The 8572-nt window shown below is 39.1% G+C and overlaps 1 long non-coding RNA gene across 1 annotated transcript; it reads left to right on the top strand.

The window, feature by feature from the left end:
* The first annotated feature begins 683 nt into the window (after positions 1-683).
* On the top strand, positions 684-6919 carry LOC116592562. The gene is made up of 3 exons (XR_004286521.1): positions 684-742; positions 6150-6194; positions 6744-6919. It is a non-coding gene; the product is annotated as an uncharacterized LOC116592562 (long non-coding RNA).
* Positions 6920-8572: the final 1653 nt, after the last annotated feature.

Raw genomic sequence — 8572 nt, 5'->3', positions numbered from 1 at the left:
GGTTTCAGGTATGTGGGAAAGTTGAAAGTCTTTAATTGCGCCTAATTTGTTGCTGTAGTTTTAATCATCCGCCTAAGCATTGTGTTGAAGTCTGTAACCTTTGTGAAGAATTTGTAAGGGGGCTTCATTTTGACACCCCCAGAGGAAGAGGTTTTGCGTGTGTGTGTGTGTTTTACTTTTGTGCAATAATCTCACCCGATCTTTGATCTGCTTTCTTTGAATTAAAGAAATTATGAAAACCTGCCAGATGTATAATGGGTTAAGAACAATTGAGAAAGAAAATTCTTCCTACTGCTCCCGCTGTCTTTCCCCTTAATTCGATACAGCCTTTTTCCTCGCGTCCACCAACCTGGCCCATCTCCCGAGAGAAATTCCTTCCCAGAAAGAAGCTGAAAGAGAGATCAAGGGTAAGCATCCCTTTGCATCCGGCCCTGTGGATGTATTCTGCTGGCCACTCTTTTATCATCAATCACCTGAGACCAAATTCTCCTCCAAATCTAGCTGGCTTCCTGTTTTCTAGATCTTTTACTTAACTACTGCTTTCAAGCAATTTCACTTGCTGGCTTCAAGATAGTCCTCTCTTTAGCACTTGGTAATATCTAAAATCATATTATTTATTTCTTTCTTTAATGACAACCATTTTTCATTCATATTCTCTCATTAGAAACCCCACAAGAGAACAAAGCTTGTTCACTGATAAATGTCCACATCTCTTCCAGGATCTAACAAGAGTTTGTGCTCAGTAAGTATTGGGTGGGTGGATGGATGGATAGAAGGATGGATGAACGGGAAGCTAACTTTTTCTTGGTTCTATTCTAGAGTGGTTCGTATCCCCGACCAACTCCAATAGCATACTCTTCCTAGAACCCAGACTCTATGGCATCTTTTAGGCACTTGCCAAAGTCTTTATATATACAGTAGAGGAATAAAAAGAGAGAAAGAATTTCAAATCTAAGAAAGCTCAAGATGAAAGTAATGTGAGAATAACATCTGAATGATAGTTGCACAGAAAGGGGCAACAGTATGACAGCTGATGAGACTGACACAGAACCATGAATTTTGGAAGAGCAGATTAAACATCAGAGCTGCTCCTGGTGCCTTTGCCCTAGAGGCAACAGACAGAAAATAAGTCATTGTTTTCCAGATCAAACTGAATTAATATCTTTCACTCAGTGGTATATCTAGACCAAGGATAAATAAGTACAAAATAACAACAGTAAGCATTTTTTTTTTATTTTTATTTTTTTTAAAGATTTTATTTATTTATTTGACAGAGAGAGATCACAAGTAGGCAGAGAGACAGGCAGGGAGAGAGGAGGAAGCAGGCTCCCTGCTGAGCAGAGAGCCCGATGTGGGACTCGATCCCAGGACCCTGAGATCATGACCTGAGCCGAAGGCAGTGGCTTAACCCACTGAGCCACCCAGGCGCCCCCAACAGTAAGCATTTTAAGTCAAAAGTTTTAGTTGGATCTAAGCAAATGTAGAGAGATGATGAAGGGCTCTTTCTGCCAGGATAAGATTTCACTTACTCTTCATGAGAGAACTCTCAATGAGACAGTGCCCACTTTCATAGGAAACTAAAGCTCAGAAAGGCTTACTACCCTGTTCCACATCACACAGTGATAAAAATATGATTCCAACTCAAAAAAGACTCCTTTTTTTTTTTTAAAACTATACTAGGAATGGCAAATGGGTGTCATTTTTCCTTTAATTCTCACTGACGGGTAGCAACAGATTCAAGACTAGTGTTGAGAGCACTCTGAGACTACAGAAGGAATGGAAATGGGTGGAGAGCTTGGTTGACCATGCGTGCTGTGAGCATGGTAGTAAGGACCAGCAGCACCCATGCCATTAGCCATTTTTGGATGTGTTGCTTCATCATAAGAAATTCCAGGGCACCTGGGTGGCTCAGTGGGTTAAGCCTCTGCCTTCAGCCCGGGTCATGATCTCAGGGTCCTGCGATCGAGCCCCGCATCGGGCTCTCTACTCAGTGGGAAGCCTGCTTCCCCCTCTCTCTCTGCCTGCCTCTCTGCCTACTTGTGATCTCTCTGTCAAATAAATAAATAAAATTAAAAAAAAAAAGAAAGAAAGAAATTCCAGACAGTGTTTCTAAGATGTTTGATAATTTGAGCGAGAAAGGTACTGTAGGAAGAATGACTAAAAGGTATAATATAAGCAGTAAGCCTGATGAGGGATTTCTTCCATTTAAATAGGTCAACTCATGCTTTATGGGGCAAGTAGTGGGAACCTCTGGCTGGGTATAAAATGAAGTGTTTATTTTAAATTTCCTTCATTTTTATTAGTTATAAAGGCATGCATGGTTGTCACAAGTAAAAAGTTACAAAGATCTATGAAGAATTTAAATAATCTTCCTCCACTCCACCAGTCTCCCCCATTCCCATTTTAACATACTGGTGCTTTTTCTTCTGCACACACACAACCATCATGTGACCCAAATGAAAAAAAAAAACTCCTGTAGGGTTTGTTCTTTCCAAGAGCTACTACCTTACAACCTCAGGGGTACCTAAGGTTTCTGATAGTAATGTTTTATGGATACTCTGCCAGATTTTTTCATCTCACATTCTTAATCAGAAGCTGGCTGTGGTACTACCCTGTCTAATGAATTAAATCTCAAAGTCCTAGCCTGATTTTCAGCCCTGTGGTGCTTTGGCCTCCAGCTACCTCGCCAGCCTTATCCCCCACACAGCTTGTAAAGGTTAGCCCCTGTAGGTGTCTTACACATGATATGCCTAATAAAGATTCATACAATGGCTGAATGAATGGTTTCTTAAGGAATAACAGATAGGTTTGAGTATGGGAGTTAAAGAGAAGATTGACATGTTATATAAGATTTGCGTAATTCCTGGAATAAAGATAAAAGACCCTGGACATTATTCTACAGTCAAGGTGTATAGTAGAAAGCATACAAGATTTAAAATGAGGAAGTCTGGGTTTAAGTCCAGCTCTTTCATTTTTAAATTGAGTGGTTCTATATAAATTATCAACTATTAATTAGTTTAAATTTCTTCTTTATAAAGTGAAGTAATTGAAGGTTTTAATTTTTGTTTAAATTAGGTGAAGAGGACTTGAGAGAGGGAAGTGTTCTCTAAGTAGTCTTAGAAAAATAAATTTGATGGTGGAAGAGGATGGGAAACAAAAAGAGTCTCAAGATAGCAAAATCATTTTGGAGATCCTTGTGTTAGTCAAACTATAAAGTGATGGAGTTGGGGACCTCAGAAATGACATTAAGAATAAAATGAAAGGAAGACGATGCAAGCAACTCTCTGAGTAAGGAATTTACAGAATTTACAGGACATTGCATCCAACTGGAGAAAGAAGAAAGAGAGGAAAGAATCAGGGAGCATTATGGTTTTGAGTTTAGGAAATAGGAAAATGCTTGAAGACAAGGACTAATAGGTCATGTTGGGACATTTATCAATAACCATACATAGTTAAATGGAAGAAATAGTAAGTGTGAGGTGAGCAGGAAACTTAACCTTCTCCTATCTTTTCTCTCCACCACGGAGAAGGCCTCCAAGCAAAATCACTGAAATGTTAGAGACATCATCATGGCTTCCCTTCCCACCTACTTGATCTGGAAGACTTCTATAAAATAAATGTTCTCCAGATCTTAAGACTAGAGACCTAGCAGCCACAGTGTTCTTGTAAATAAATAACACCTGTAAACATGTCACCTCTGTAAATAATGTATATTAGGTATAATTGAGATTTTTCTGATCAAATATGCATCAAGACAAAGGGTTATAATTGCAGCATTAATCTCTTTTTCCTGATAGCTTCCCTCCCCAGCATTGTTACTGACCTGCCTTCATGATATCCACCTGAGTTCCAGTCAATTGGATGTGAATAGTAAAGGTATTGACCTTTACTGTTGACCAGGATGCAAATGATAGGAGGGCACTTAGAAATTGAATGTTATTTTATAGCTTATAAAGTCTTTGTGAAAGTCTAGAAGTACATCACTCAATATACTATAGCTAGTGGTATATGGGTTTTGAGCAGTGGACCTGACATGCTATTAAAACTAATTTGACCTATTTCTTCTTACTTTTTTTTAAAAAGATTTTATTTATTTATTTGACCGACAGAGGTCATAAGTAGGCAGAGAGGCAGGCAGAGAGAGAGGGGAGGAAGCAGGCTCTCTGCCAAGTAGAGAGCCCGATGTGGGGCTTGATCCCAGGATCCTGGGATCATGACCTGAGCCGAAGGCAGAGGCTTTAACCCACTGAACCACCCAGGTGCCCCTTCTTCTTACTTTTTAAATATGGCTATAAGAAAGTGTAAAATTACATATGTAATCTATATTTGTGTCTCACATTTCATATCTATTAGATGGTGCTGCTCTAGAAGTCAGGTTGAGGACTAACTTTCATGGTATAGGAGCTGCCATGTGCCCAGATTCTCTAAAGTTCTGTCAGCCAAATGATCCCTGCTTCCTATTTTCTTATGTAATTAATTCCCACATCTTAGAGTCTAAGACTACAACAAGAAAATGGGTACTGATATCATACATTCATGACATCAGTATGTCATACAGAGAGAAAGAATCATCCCCATTCAGGAGAAGATAAGGAGTTCTGTTATGATCATGCTGAGTTTGAGGTAGGACATTCAGAGAGACTGTAAAAATATTGGAGATTCGGAATTGAAACTCTGGAAAGAATGTGGGACCTGAGATGTCAAATTAGGTGAAGCAAAAAAAGGTGAAATACTTGTCAAATTCTGTCTTTAATTGTCAACATCTCACAATACTCAATGTTCAGTAACATATAAATTCCTTTCCCAAAAATTTTAATTCTTGTATCATTAACATACAGTATTATATTAGTTTCAGGTGTGCAATAAAGTGATTCAACAATTTCCTACAATGCCCAGCAGTCATCTTGGCAAGGACCCTCCTTAATCTCCATCACCTATTTAACCCTCCCTCCCTCTCCTCTAGTAAGCATCAAAACTATAATTAAGACTCTTTCTTGATTCCTCTCTCTCTCTCTTTTTTACCCTTTGTTCATTTGTTTTGTTTCTTAAATTCCACATATGAGTGAAATCATGTGTTATCGGTCTCCCTCTGACTTATTTTGCTGAGCAGTATGCTCTCTAGCTCAATCCATGTCATTGCAAATGGAAAGATTTCATTCTTTTTTTAAGACTGAATAATACACACACGTATATATATATATCTCACAACTCTGTATTCATTCATCTACTGATGGACACTTGAGCAAGCACCATATTTCAAATTATGGAAGCACCATAATTTGGCTACTGTAGGTAATACTGCGGTAGACATAGGTGTGCATGCATCCCTTTGAATTAGGTGTTTTGTATTGTGGAGGTAAATATCCAGTAGTATAAATACTGGATCGTAGGGTAGCCCTCTTTCTGAAGAACCTCCAAACTGTTCTCCACAGTGGCTGCACCAGCTTGCATTCGTACCAACAGTCTAAGAGGCTTCCTTTTTCTCCACATCCCTACCAACACCTGTTGTTTCTTGTGTTTGGGTTGTAGCATTCTGATAGGTGCGAGGTGATATCTCACTGTAGCCTTCATTTGCATTTTCCTGATGATGAGTGATGTATAAATTCATTTTTCAATCATTGGGACTCAGTTTCTCAGTGTTAAAGTAGGAATATTTATCTCTATCTCTCAGTAATTATTACTGAGCCCCTATCAAGTGCCAGGCACTGTTTAAGTGCTGAGGGCGCCATGATGAACACGGCTCCTCCCTGACCTCCAGAAGCTTTTGATCTAGTTAGGAAAGCAATAGGGAAGTGGGTAATAGGACCCAGTGTCAGAGTTGTCACAGCCTGGCTAAGTACTTAGGAGCTGCAAATTCTGTCTGGGAAGGGGGGCGGTTCAGACTTCTTCACCGTGATAATTTATATTCAACTTTCTTCTTTCGTCTAAGAAACCTTCACAGTTGCCTCTCCTCGCCCTTTTACCATCCTGTATACTCCTCTACTAGCATCTATGATCTGTAGTCATTACCTTATCGTTCTTTGTTTCTCTCTCTATTAGACTGTGAAATCCTCAAAGGAGGGAGCTGCATTTTCTATCTCTAGATTCTTAGAACACTTGGAGTGCCAAATAAAGATTTTCTCTTTCTCCTTTCCTTTTTCTTCAATTAGAAGTAAGAGTGAAAGCCCTGAGAGCAGCAAGGGATGAAAGACAGGGTAAGTCATGTGAAATATTGAAAGTTTAGGAATGTTCTTTGCGAAAATTTTCGTTTTAGGAGAAGAGTTCCATGTCATGGAATTTTCTCAAAAAGAGGGTAACATTACCACATGTGCAGAGATATCATGAAGAAGGAGATTGCAAAACGGCTATTGGATTTGGCAGTTGTGTTTTATTTATTATCTGAATTCAAATCAAAATACTATATGAGTTACTGACTCATAATTTTCCCAATGACTCCTTCAGTCCAGCAATGATAACTCTTTTTCTCTGCTCATGATCATTATGAAGACCTGAGGAAAGTATGACATCCTTTTGCCAAATGAGAACAAAATTATTTTGAAGTTTCATAAATGCCTATCGTGAAAACATGGTGAACTCCCAGGTGAAAGACAGGTGATGTTGTTGTTAGCAGGAGCTGTGGGCATGACTGAGCCCTGTTAAGAAAACAGCTTCAATTTCTTCTTTTAGTTATCTCTAGCAGAGGGCAGAGCAAAGATTCAAGGGTATGATTCAATGAATCATACATCCTCTCTTCTTTCCTACAGACTTCATCATGACCCATGGATCTTCACACAAACAAAATGCTGTGATGGGGAAAGAGACCTGAGCTTACATGGGCCTGATTCCACGTCCTGGCTTTGCTATGATCTAGCCAAGAGCAAGTCAGTTCTGAGAGTCTCTGTTTCTACATCTGCAGAGTAGGTCTTCCAATAAATTACTACTTGAGATTAAACACCCAACTTTCATTTCTTTTTATTCCCATCCCTTACCAATATTTTACATAAAGTAGGTACTGAGTCAGTATTTAAACATGAGTTTAAACTCCTGATATTAATGTTCAATATCTGAAGTTCAGGTATTTACTTAAAATTCTTATTTATTTTTACTTCAAATAATAGCTAAATATATCTGTTTAATGCTGCAGCCTCAACAAACAGTGGTCTAATGGCCAAATCCAACTCTCCCTGGTCTTGTCAAGTTACACTAGAACACAATCACACCTACCACTTCTATATGCTCTGTAAGTGCTTTCAAGCTACAAAAAGTAGGGTTGAGTAGTTGCAATGTGATGGTCTAGCCTGCAAAACTTTTAATATTCACTCTCTGACTTTATGGAAAAAGTTTGGCAAACCCTGATATAGACAGTTGTTGACTTCGAATATGTAGAAAGCATGTTGGACAAGGTCTGGGTAGGACCCTGAAAATGGTCCCAAACCCATGGATATTCTTCCTTTCAGAGAATTTTTGAGTCTACCTTTTGGTGGAAAGGTAGTGGTCAGTAAACATAACTTTACTTCATGATGTCCTGTATCCAGAGGGTCTGTATGCTCAAGGAAGTTGCCAGAATGGAACACTGAAAAGTAAAAAATCAAACTTAACTCATAAGCACTGGCAATCCAATGATGTCTGAAAAGAAGGACAAACAACACACATGGCAAAAGCTATTTTTGCTTGATGAATTTCTCTTCTCATTCAAAAGCAAACTCTAGCCTCAGCAACTCTAGGAAGCACTACCAAAAGCACACGTGGCTTATTTAAACTGCATATTTTCATGACTGGCTCTCCCCAAGACAGTGGCATCCTCAAGGGATCATCCCTCTGTTCCCAGCATATAGCACTGGGCTTGGCAGAGCATGTAATAGATATTCCATAAGCACCTTTAAACCAAGTCGAAGGTAAGGGTTTCAGGTGGGACAAAGACATCTACCTGGGCTTGAGTTGTTGAACTGAGAGCCAATGAATTGAAGTCTTTGTTTCCAAAATGAGGGAACAAATATTAACTTTCCCAGATTTTTTCCCCATGACCTCTCACCACTTTCTAGTCTGATAACAAAACAATAATGAAACCATACAAAAACCAAATATTTGTTGAATACCTACTCTGTTCAAGGCAAAGGAAAGCAGATGTAATTCCCTTTGGTCTTATTATATCATTCATTTTCCTCCCAGATTCCCTTGAGGTCATTTAAGATCTCCCATTAAGCTGAGGGTGTGCTGGTCTGCCATCACTGGCATGGTCAGCTGACTGTATCAACTCAATAGTGATGAGGAGAAGAAGGCAATCAGGGTCCATGTCATTCAGTCTTCACCCAAGGTATCAGAGTAAAACACTAGTTGCTTTAAGTTGTCTAGACGAAACATGTACAAATTAATGATGGGACAACTGGTTCAGATAAAAAGTTATAATTAATGAATCATTAAGGCTCACACTTTTTAGGAACATGGAAAAATCATGAGCCATGCAGCATGCCCAGAAGCAATCTTCCAGTTATGTGGCTGTGCTTAAATGCAATGCTAATTTCTGACCGCCTGCCACTTGTAATAGCACTGAGATAAATGGCGATGAATTTATGAATGTTGATTCTGCACCGCC

Source organism: Mustela erminea, chromosome 6 (assembly GCF_009829155.1).
Source record: "Mustela erminea isolate mMusErm1 chromosome 6, mMusErm1.Pri, whole genome shotgun sequence".
NCBI lineage: Eukaryota > Metazoa > Chordata > Mammalia > Carnivora > Mustelidae > Mustela > Mustela erminea.
The sequence above is the reverse complement of the archived record's forward strand: the minus strand, read 5'-3'. Positions and strand labels throughout refer to the sequence as shown.